The following is a 9,438-nucleotide window of genomic DNA, read 5'->3' as shown; positions in this document are numbered from 1 at the left end:
CTGGAGTCTCAATGTGACCTTCTGGTCTTTGCCCTTCAGAGTTAAATATGCTGCCAGGATCTTGGAATAACCAACTTTGAGTGTGTCTCCCCTATCTTAATCAATTAACAACTCTTCTAATTGCCCATGTTTAATATTTTAATACTTTTTGATAATAATGATTTTATTTTTAAGTGGTATAGCATTTAAATCTAAATAACCTTGATTTCAAGTTGGTATTTTCCTAATGGCTGATGATGCTGAACATCTTTTCATGAGCTTATTTCTTTCTTATGTATATCCACTTTGGTGAAGTGTCTATTCAAATATTTTGACCATGTTTTACTTGGCTTGTATGTTTCCCACTAATAAGTTTTGATTGTTCTTTATATTGTTGAGATAAAATTCTTCATAAGATGTGTAATTTAAAATTCATTTGTTGTTGCTTTTTCATGCTTTTAAATAGTGCCTTTCTCAGAGCAAAATTTTAAATTGTGCTAAATTTAAATATATTTTTTGTTTGTTTTATGAATGACAGTTTTGCTGTTCTATCTTAGAGCTCTTTACCTAGCCAAAGTTATGAAAATTTCCTTCTTCATTTTCTTCTAAAAGTTTTATAATTTTACATATAGATCTAGAATGCATGTCAGTTAATTTTTTAATAAGGTATGAATTTAAATAGAGGTTTATTTTCTTACATGTGAATGCTAAATTGTTTGTTACCATTTGTTGAAAAGACCATAAGTTACCTAAACTCACTCAAAATGTAATAGACAACTTGAATAGCCTTATAACTTTAATGGAAATGTAATAGCTAAAAACTTTCTAAGAAAATTCTTCAGGCCCCGATGATTTCACAGGAAAATTTTATTAAACACTTTTTTTAAAGAAATAACACCAATACTATATTTCTCCCCCAAAATAGAAAGAAGGAAACACTTCCCAACTCAATTAAAGAGGCCATTATTACTCTGATTCTAAAAGCAGTACAAAAAGAAAATTATAGCCTAAAATTTCTCTTGAATATAGATGCAAAAATCCTAAATATATAAAGAAAAAAAAGCAAATTGTATCTAACAATGTATGCAAAGAAGAATACACCACAACTGCATGGAATTTATCTCGGGAATGTAAGCTTAATTCAATATTCAAAAATCAATCAATATATAATCCACCAAAATAGCAGTCTAAAATAGAAGGAATTCCACTTGATCCCAAATGAGGAAAAGATGGGAATTTCTTCAATCTTATAAAGAGTATCTAAATAAAACCCCTACAACTAACACATAATTAATCATGAAACACTTATGCTTTCCCCCAGAAGATTTGGAACAAAGCAAAAGTGATGTCCTCGCCACTGTCATTCAACCTCACACTGTATGCCCTAGCCAGTGCACTAGAAAATAGCAAATAAGAAACATGAAAACTTTACCTCTTCATTATATAGAGACATATTGAAAGTAAAAATAACTGACCAGTCGGAGGAAATTATTCTGAATGGAAAGGAAAATAATGACAATATGTAAGGCAGACATATGTACTCTGATTATTTTTTTCTTGGGAAAGGAACATTTTATAAGTGGTATTCCATATTTAAGAGGCTATTGATAGAAGATGGGAATAATGAAGATAATTTTTTTTTTGATATTTACAGAAGTGTAGTTCTCTATGTTTCCATTCAACAAAAGAAAATCTAAAGAGCAAAAGATTAAAAAGTACTATTGATATTAAAGTGAATAAGAGGTTCTTATTTTAAATCAGTATAAACTACAGAAGGAAAAGGTTAAGATACCTTGTTAAGGTTAATGAAAAAGGTGTTTATTTGTATCTAGGAACTTATATTTTTATATCTCGCTCTAAATCTTTTAAAATGTAATGCCATGGTAACAGTAGTGTTATGCTTTGTTTGTTTAAATAAACTTAAAAATTCTATTTTTGATAGAAAAAACAATAATTGAGTGCAAAATCATGCTTATCTGTGTTTCTCACTTAAAAAGTCTTAGGGGGGATGTTCAGCTTTTGGCACCAAAGCTGTTGAATGTAGTGGCTGAGACCTTGTTCTTTTTTTGGTTGGAATTCTGGCCCTAGTTATGGTTGTGTGACCTTGGACAAATTACCTAACCTCTTTGTGTTTCAATTTCCAAGACTGTACAATGCAAAAATAATAATAATAGAATCTGTTTAACAAGCTGTTAGAGGAACTAAAGAGGTAACACTTGTAAAGGTGCTTAGACTAGTGCTCAGCATGAAGTAAGGATAGATGTTAGGTATCATTAACTATCATTATTATCTATCACCTGCTGATAAATTACCTGAATCGAAGACATAATCCCCAGGGGAAAAAAATAACAAAAAAAGTATGAAAACACATACTTTTAATATAACAGTAAATACATCATGGGTAATATTTCTTGCTTCTAGGAACTGTGCCTGAGTACTCAATGGGTGGTAGAATTAGACGTAGGGAGAAATTAGAATAAGAATACAGATTTTGAGGGAATCAGGCATTGGCTGCTAGTTGCAGACAGAACTTTCTTTATCTGCTCCGTACTCTCAACCTCCCAATCCTGTTACTCTTTTTCTAAAATGAAATGCTGAGACTATAACTCACATCCTAAGACAGTGATGGGCCACTTTTACTGTGAACTAGAAAATTCAGGATTTTTGTGAATTCGTTTCCTTGTCCTCTTCCACATATGGCCTTTTATTTTCCCTTTGTAGACCCCCACTTTCTATAACTGCCTGAAGTAAGTAGGGACAAGATTTGAGGACAAGTACTTGCTTTCTCTGTAACAGAGACTGGCTAGGTGTTTACCAAAGCACTTTGTAGACTCTTTCTTGCTTCTCATCCCAAGGAAATCATGGAAATGAATCATGGGTTAGATTTATAGTCATTGAATTTATTGACCGAGATCCAAGAGCTTTTTCTAAGTTAAGGTCCCTTTTCACCTAAATAAGTGCAAAATTGAAGTAATGGCCTTAAGCTTCAAGCTGAGAGTGGTTTGGATTTGGTTACAAGCCTACTATGTCTGCAAACATTGAAACCATCTCCATATCAGATTGCAGTCAAGATAACTAGATTGAATTATACTACAAATCCACCAATACGTCTGAATTCTTCCCCTTACATTATCTTCAAGCAAAATTCCCTATCATGTGAGTAGTTTTTAGGTAGCATAAATTGCTTTATACTGTGTAAGACATCTTTGTACTCTCCAAGATATACTTTATCAATTCAAGAAATCGTACTGTTAAAGATCAGTTAACATTTCTGCTATTTAAGACAAGTTTTTTTTTTCCTTTTAACATTATTACACAGAGCTCTGTAGAAGTAACTCAAGGGCCAATAGGGGAGTTCACTGGGGAGAGAAAAAGATGCCCATCTAACCATGAACCGAAACAGTTCTGTTTTTATCTGTTTATATAATGGCTCTCTATGTAAGATTTAATTGGGGAAAGGAGTTTAGAAAAACTGTTTTAAAAAGTGTTTAAGCCATTGCTGAAGAGAAGGAAAATCTGTAATAGATTACTGTATGTCAGCTACTTTATATCCATTGTCTTAGATAACGGTTACTACAACCCTTACTGGTAACAACCACCTATTTTATTGATGAAGAAACTGAGGCATAGTGATTAAGTATTTTGAGGGTTAGACTGCTCTCTCAGGTACAGCCAAAATAAGAATCCATGATTTATGTACTCTTGAATCCAAAACCATTCTTAAGAATTAAGTTTATTAATGTCTTGTTTTTTTAAAAAAAAATTATTTTTATTATGGTGACATTAGTTAATAAAATCCAGTAAGTTTCAAGTGTACAATTCAACAGTAAGGCATATATATATTGCATCGTGTGTTTACTGCCCACAGTTAGATTTCTTTCTGTCACCACATATTTGACCCCTTTCACTCCATCTAACTCCCCTCTTCTCTCTCCCTCTCTGTCCTCTGGTAACCACTAATCTATTGTCCATGACTGTGAGTCTTTATTTGTTTGTCCTATTTGTTTGTTGCTTTTAGGTTTATATCCCACATATAAGTGATATCATGTGGTTTTCCACTTTTTCTGTCTGGCTTATTTCGCTTAGCATGATTATCTCAAGATCCATCCATGTTGTCACAAATGTCAATATTTCATCTCTTCTTATGGCTGAGTAATATTCCATTGTATATATGTACCACATCTTCTTTATCCAATCATGTATAGTAGGACACTTAGGTTGCTTCCATGACCTGGTCACCGTGAATAATGCTCCTGTGAACATCGGTATGCAAATATCTTTTCGGATATATGTTTTCAAGTCTTTGGGGCAAATACCCAGAAGAGGGATTGCTAGATCATATGGTAGATCAATTCTTAGTTTTTTGACTTTTTTAAAAAAGAAATTCCCCATGATGATGATAATGATGTTAATGATGATGGAAGTAGTATAATAAAAATAGGTACTATTTATTGAGCTGTTAGTATTACTACAGCATTGTTTACCGAATTTCCCTAAAAGTAAGAATTTCTGTGTTTGGTAAATATACAGATTCTCAGGCTACCTCATGTCTGTCAAAATTCTCAGGGGATGAATTGGGCAAATTTGGAGACTACTGTCCTAGGCTGGCTATATTTGAAGTGCTTTTCATCCGTTATTGTATTTTATCCCTGCTGCAATTTTATGAAGTCAATGCTATTATTTATCTCATCATACAGATGAGAAGGCTAAGGCAGAGAAGTGACTTGATTATGCCGTTAGCTTTGGGCAGAGTTATCATTAGGTACATTACTTGAATTCTAGGTCTGATGTTATACTCTAAATAAAAGGGGTTAGCTGGCCTCCAGGAAAACTTAAATGAAATTCCCCACTGCTTGGTGTTCCTGTGTAGGGCAGAAGCCATTCCAGTTTGGCTCTTTGCCTATCCTTCTTGGTTCTTGAAGGATTCACTTCTAAATTTCTTCTTCCTCCACAGTGTCTCAAGTTTCCCTTTCCGCCTGGTTTCTTTCCCTCCACCTGAGTCCTAAGACCAAGATTTCAAAGAGCTTGCACTTTAGGAAGAGAGATATGACTTGTAAATATGGCAGACTATAATAAGTGCCACTGAAGAAGAGCAAAGACAAAAAGTGCCATGAAATTTTGAAGAAGAGATATAAATACTGCTTTGGAATATTAGAGATGGTTGGCATGGGCCAATTTGCATGAGTCAGTTGCTGCATATACGTAGGTTTTCTCCTGGCAGAGGTGGGGTGAGGTCACCAAGAAAATGTTTTTTCCCCTTTTCTCTAATTTGAAAATTGGGTCTTTGTAACTTAGACTAAGTAGGGAAAAATAAATCTTAGTCCCAGTGATGGTTTAGCAGTCTAAATCATCTGTTTTAAAATAGGACAGAATTACAACCAGCTGGTAGTGATTTTCAAATCCCGACCTCTGCAGAAAGGGGTGAAAAGATACCAGAAAGTCCAATTCTTGTCTAGGGCACAAGGCTGCATTTCCCTCATAGTGTGACATTGATGTTATGAAGCTTTTGCTTTTATTTTTAATTTTGTTAGTAACCACAAGTCGCAGTGTTCCGGTATTTTGAATACAGCATTTATAAGTTGAAAATAGAAGAAGGGTACAGAATGTGCAACATTTTCTGGTTCATTGTTCCATGACCATAAAAAAAAAAAAAACACAAAAAAACACACACTTTAAAAAAAGAAAACTCTACATTCTTCAAGGTAGCAGATGTAATAATACTGTTCTCTCCACAATGTACAATGAAGGGTAAAAATTAAGCTCTTTAGTCACCTAGACCACTTTATTTATCTCCGTTGAAACATGGAGCAGTGCTGACAGTCCTCGTCATTTTTAACATTTCACAGTTCTCACACAGACAACCTTGTGCTGTTCACCACTTGTTATGGGCTGACTTATGTCCCCACCCCCCAAAAGAAATGTTAAAGTCCTACACCTCAGTTTCTGTGAATGTAACTTGATTTGGAAATAGGGTCTGCAGATTTAATCAAATTAAAATGAGGTCATTAAGGTGGACCCTAATCCAGTAAGAAGATAGGCACGTGAAGACACAGAGACATAGGGGAAATGTCGTGTGGAGATGGAGGCAGAGACTGGAGTTAGGTATGTGCAAGTCAAGGAACACCAAGAGTCGCCAGCCATTATCAGAAGCTGGGAGAAAGGCATGGACTAGATTTTCCCTCACAGCCCTCAGAAAGAGGCAATGCTGCCAGCACTCTAATTTTGGATTTCTGGCCTCCATAATTCTGAGAGAATACATTTCTGTTGCTTTAAGTCACCGAGTTTGTGGTACTTTATTATGGCAGCCCTAGGGAACTAATAGACCAACTTTATGAAAACTGTCCACAAAAGAACCTGTGTAATATTACATATAAAATTTTAATGAAAACACTTAATCTGACAACTGTTATAAATATGAACAAGATTATCACATGAAAGATAGAATGAGAACTTACAGTGGGTAGCTAGGCTACTTTGATGAAAGAAAAAATTGGTTTGTCAGAGAGAAGTCTGGTTCATCTTCAGAAGTATCATAAGTGGAGTTCTAATCTAGGAGTGGCCAAAATCAGCCTACAGTCTATCAGTTGTATAGCCCCTAAGCTAAGAATGGTTTTACATTTTTAAAGAGCTCTTGAATGTAGGTCCATCCGTTTTTCCTTTCCATTCAGAAAAGGTCTCCTAATGGATGGAGAACCAATCTAAATGGAAAGATTCTTGGTCCCCAAAAGACTTAGTGATGTGGACCCCCCCAAACACCAATTCATATTTTAATGCAGCATAAGAAATAAATCTTAATTATGTTCAGCCGCTGAGATGTTAGTTATACACAAATGAGAGTTCTGTGTTGTGACCATTACCTTATCCTAACATTCTTATTCTCTATCTACTCCTGACCCTCATTCTAACCCTAACCCTAACTCTAATGAAACAGAATGAATATGAAGACCATGTGTGGCCCACAAAGCTTAAGATACATACTATCTGGCCCTCAACAGGAAAAGTTTGCCAACCCTTGGTCTACTCTAGTAATTTTTAACATTATTATTATTACTAAATGTAGATCACTAATCCATTTATTTTATTATTTTAAAAAGATATGTAAAATGGACATAAAAACAAAAATACTCTAGATGAAGCAGGGCCTACAGTCTTGAATTTTCATAGTTAACGAATTTAGTAGTCCCTGATCTGATAGTGCCCCAGGGCTCCACTAAATAATCATTACAGTGATATTGGTAACTTACAGTGTTTCAGCAGTACTGTGCTGAACTGTGCATATACACTCTTGAATTTAACCTTCAAAATAATCATGTGAGAAGTGTACTATTATTATCTCCATTTTTTATACTGGAGGGAAGTAGAACTTAGATTTCAAATAAGTTAATTGTCCTATATTTATATCTAGTCAATGGCAGAGACAGAATTCACATTGATGTCCCTATGGCTGCAAAACACACACTACTATCTGTGCCACATTTCTTTTTCCCAAATAAGCTACCTTTATCTGCTCCTACCTCCTCATAGAGGGCCCTAAGTCTAAGGAGGTGAAGGAGTATATCTAAAGCCACAGGCTAGTTGGTCTTGAGTCCAGGCATCCTGACTCCTGATGTGATGCTCTATCCACTCTTTCTACTTGTTCATCCTAACCGAGTGTGAGTTGAGGGGAACAATGACCAAATTGGCTCTGAGACAGAATGGAGGGCAGGTAAAGGGGTCAAAGTTCTTATATTCTTATTCTCATGCTCACCAATTCAGTGGGCTAGAGAATGAGATATGTGTAGCATGGGGATTGGTGGACCAATGTCTCTCCCCTAAGTTTTCCCTTCTTGTCCCTGCTCATGAAAGAGGTATCTCCCTCAGCAAAAGTCCATACATGACTCGCACCCAAGAGAGGCTCACTGCATCTTCTATTTTGCAACAGCTGCCAGCAGTGGTCAACCAGGCAAGTTTCTCAAGTCAATTAGGCCAGCCTTTCTCTAACTTTGCTCCTCACCATCCCTGTCTGTCTTTCAACTCCAAATCTTGCTCCTCAAGAGTCTGCCTCTCTGTGCCAGCAACTCAGAACTGCCTTAATTGAGATCAGCTGATTTCTTTCTTTCTTTATTTAAAGTACAGTCGCCATACATTATTTTATTATATTATTTTCAGGTATACTACATAGTGATTCAACATTTATATACTCTACAATGTGATGAACACAATTAGTACACATCTTTCACCATACAAAGTTATTACAATATTGTTGACTATTTCTCTATGATGTGCATTACTTCCCTATGACCTATTCATTTTATAACTGGAAATTTGTACCTCCTATTTCTCTTCATCTTTTTATCCATCCCCCTACCCCCTTCCCCTCTGACAACTATCAGTTTGTTTTCTATATCTATGAGTTTGTTTCTGTTTTGTTTTGTTTGTTTTGATTATATGCATGTGTGTATGATGTGTGTGTGTGTGTGTGTGTGTGTACACACACACACACATATATATATGTAACCTTACTAAATAGAGGTAGGCACTATTTTAATCTCCATTTTGTATAGATTGGGAAACTGAGGCACAGAAATGTTAGGTGACTTGTCCGAGGATACAGAGCCAGGAAACCATAAAGCAAGATTTTGAACTTCTGAAAGCTTGTATTCTTAATCTCTTCTTTAAGCTGTCATGAGTAAAGATATCAACCACCTTTTATAACTGCCTGCGGTGTGCCAGGCCTTCTTGGTGCTTTATATGTATGGTGGGAAATTACCGGGAGATATTTGCTCATATGTTTTACCTGGTATTCCCTGTTTTTCCCCATTAGGCAACTAGGCCTTTAGTGCTTCAGGGAAGGAAAAACCAGCAAAATATAGATAATAGTGGAGTCATATTTTTAGCTTTTGAGTCCCAAATCCCAGGCTCTAGGCATAAACTAAAGATTTGGAAGATTAGATGAATAGCTGGGAACTTTCTCCAGACCAGATAAGACTATTCAAATTTAGGGAGGAAAAGAGCCAGAGAAGCCAAGAAAGCTAATACGACGATGGGGTCCCTGGGAAAGCATCCTGAACACTACCCACCTGCCCTGTAGCCTAGCTATCCCCACGTGGGCAAGATGGGGCAGCAGACAGGACTGAAGATGCAAAATCATATGGGTCCTATGTGCTCCTTTGGGTCTCGATAAAGACATCCTGATTTGACTGAGATTATGTTCCATAAGCCAAATTGGGGCTCAAAATAGAAATTAAGTGGATTTATAGAAAAATAAGAAAAACTGCATCTCTTACACAGCTGGACTTGGGCCCCTGTGTACCTACCACACATTCATTATCTTTAGTCTGCTACAGTGACCCTATAGTCATTTTTTTTATTATCTGCATATTCTAGCATTTGATTACAGAGTGGAAAAATTACTTGCCCAGGGGACACAGCTAATAAGTAAAGGAAAAAGTACACCAGAAGGAAAGTAGAAAATAAACA

The sequence above is a fragment of the Pteropus alecto genome, unplaced genomic scaffold (assembly GCF_000325575.1).
Source record: "Pteropus alecto unplaced genomic scaffold, ASM32557v1 scaffold52, whole genome shotgun sequence".
Classification (NCBI taxonomy): Eukaryota; Metazoa; Chordata; class Mammalia; order Chiroptera; family Pteropodidae; genus Pteropus; species Pteropus alecto.
The sequence above is the reverse complement of the archived record's forward strand: the minus strand, read 5'-3'. Positions refer to the sequence as shown.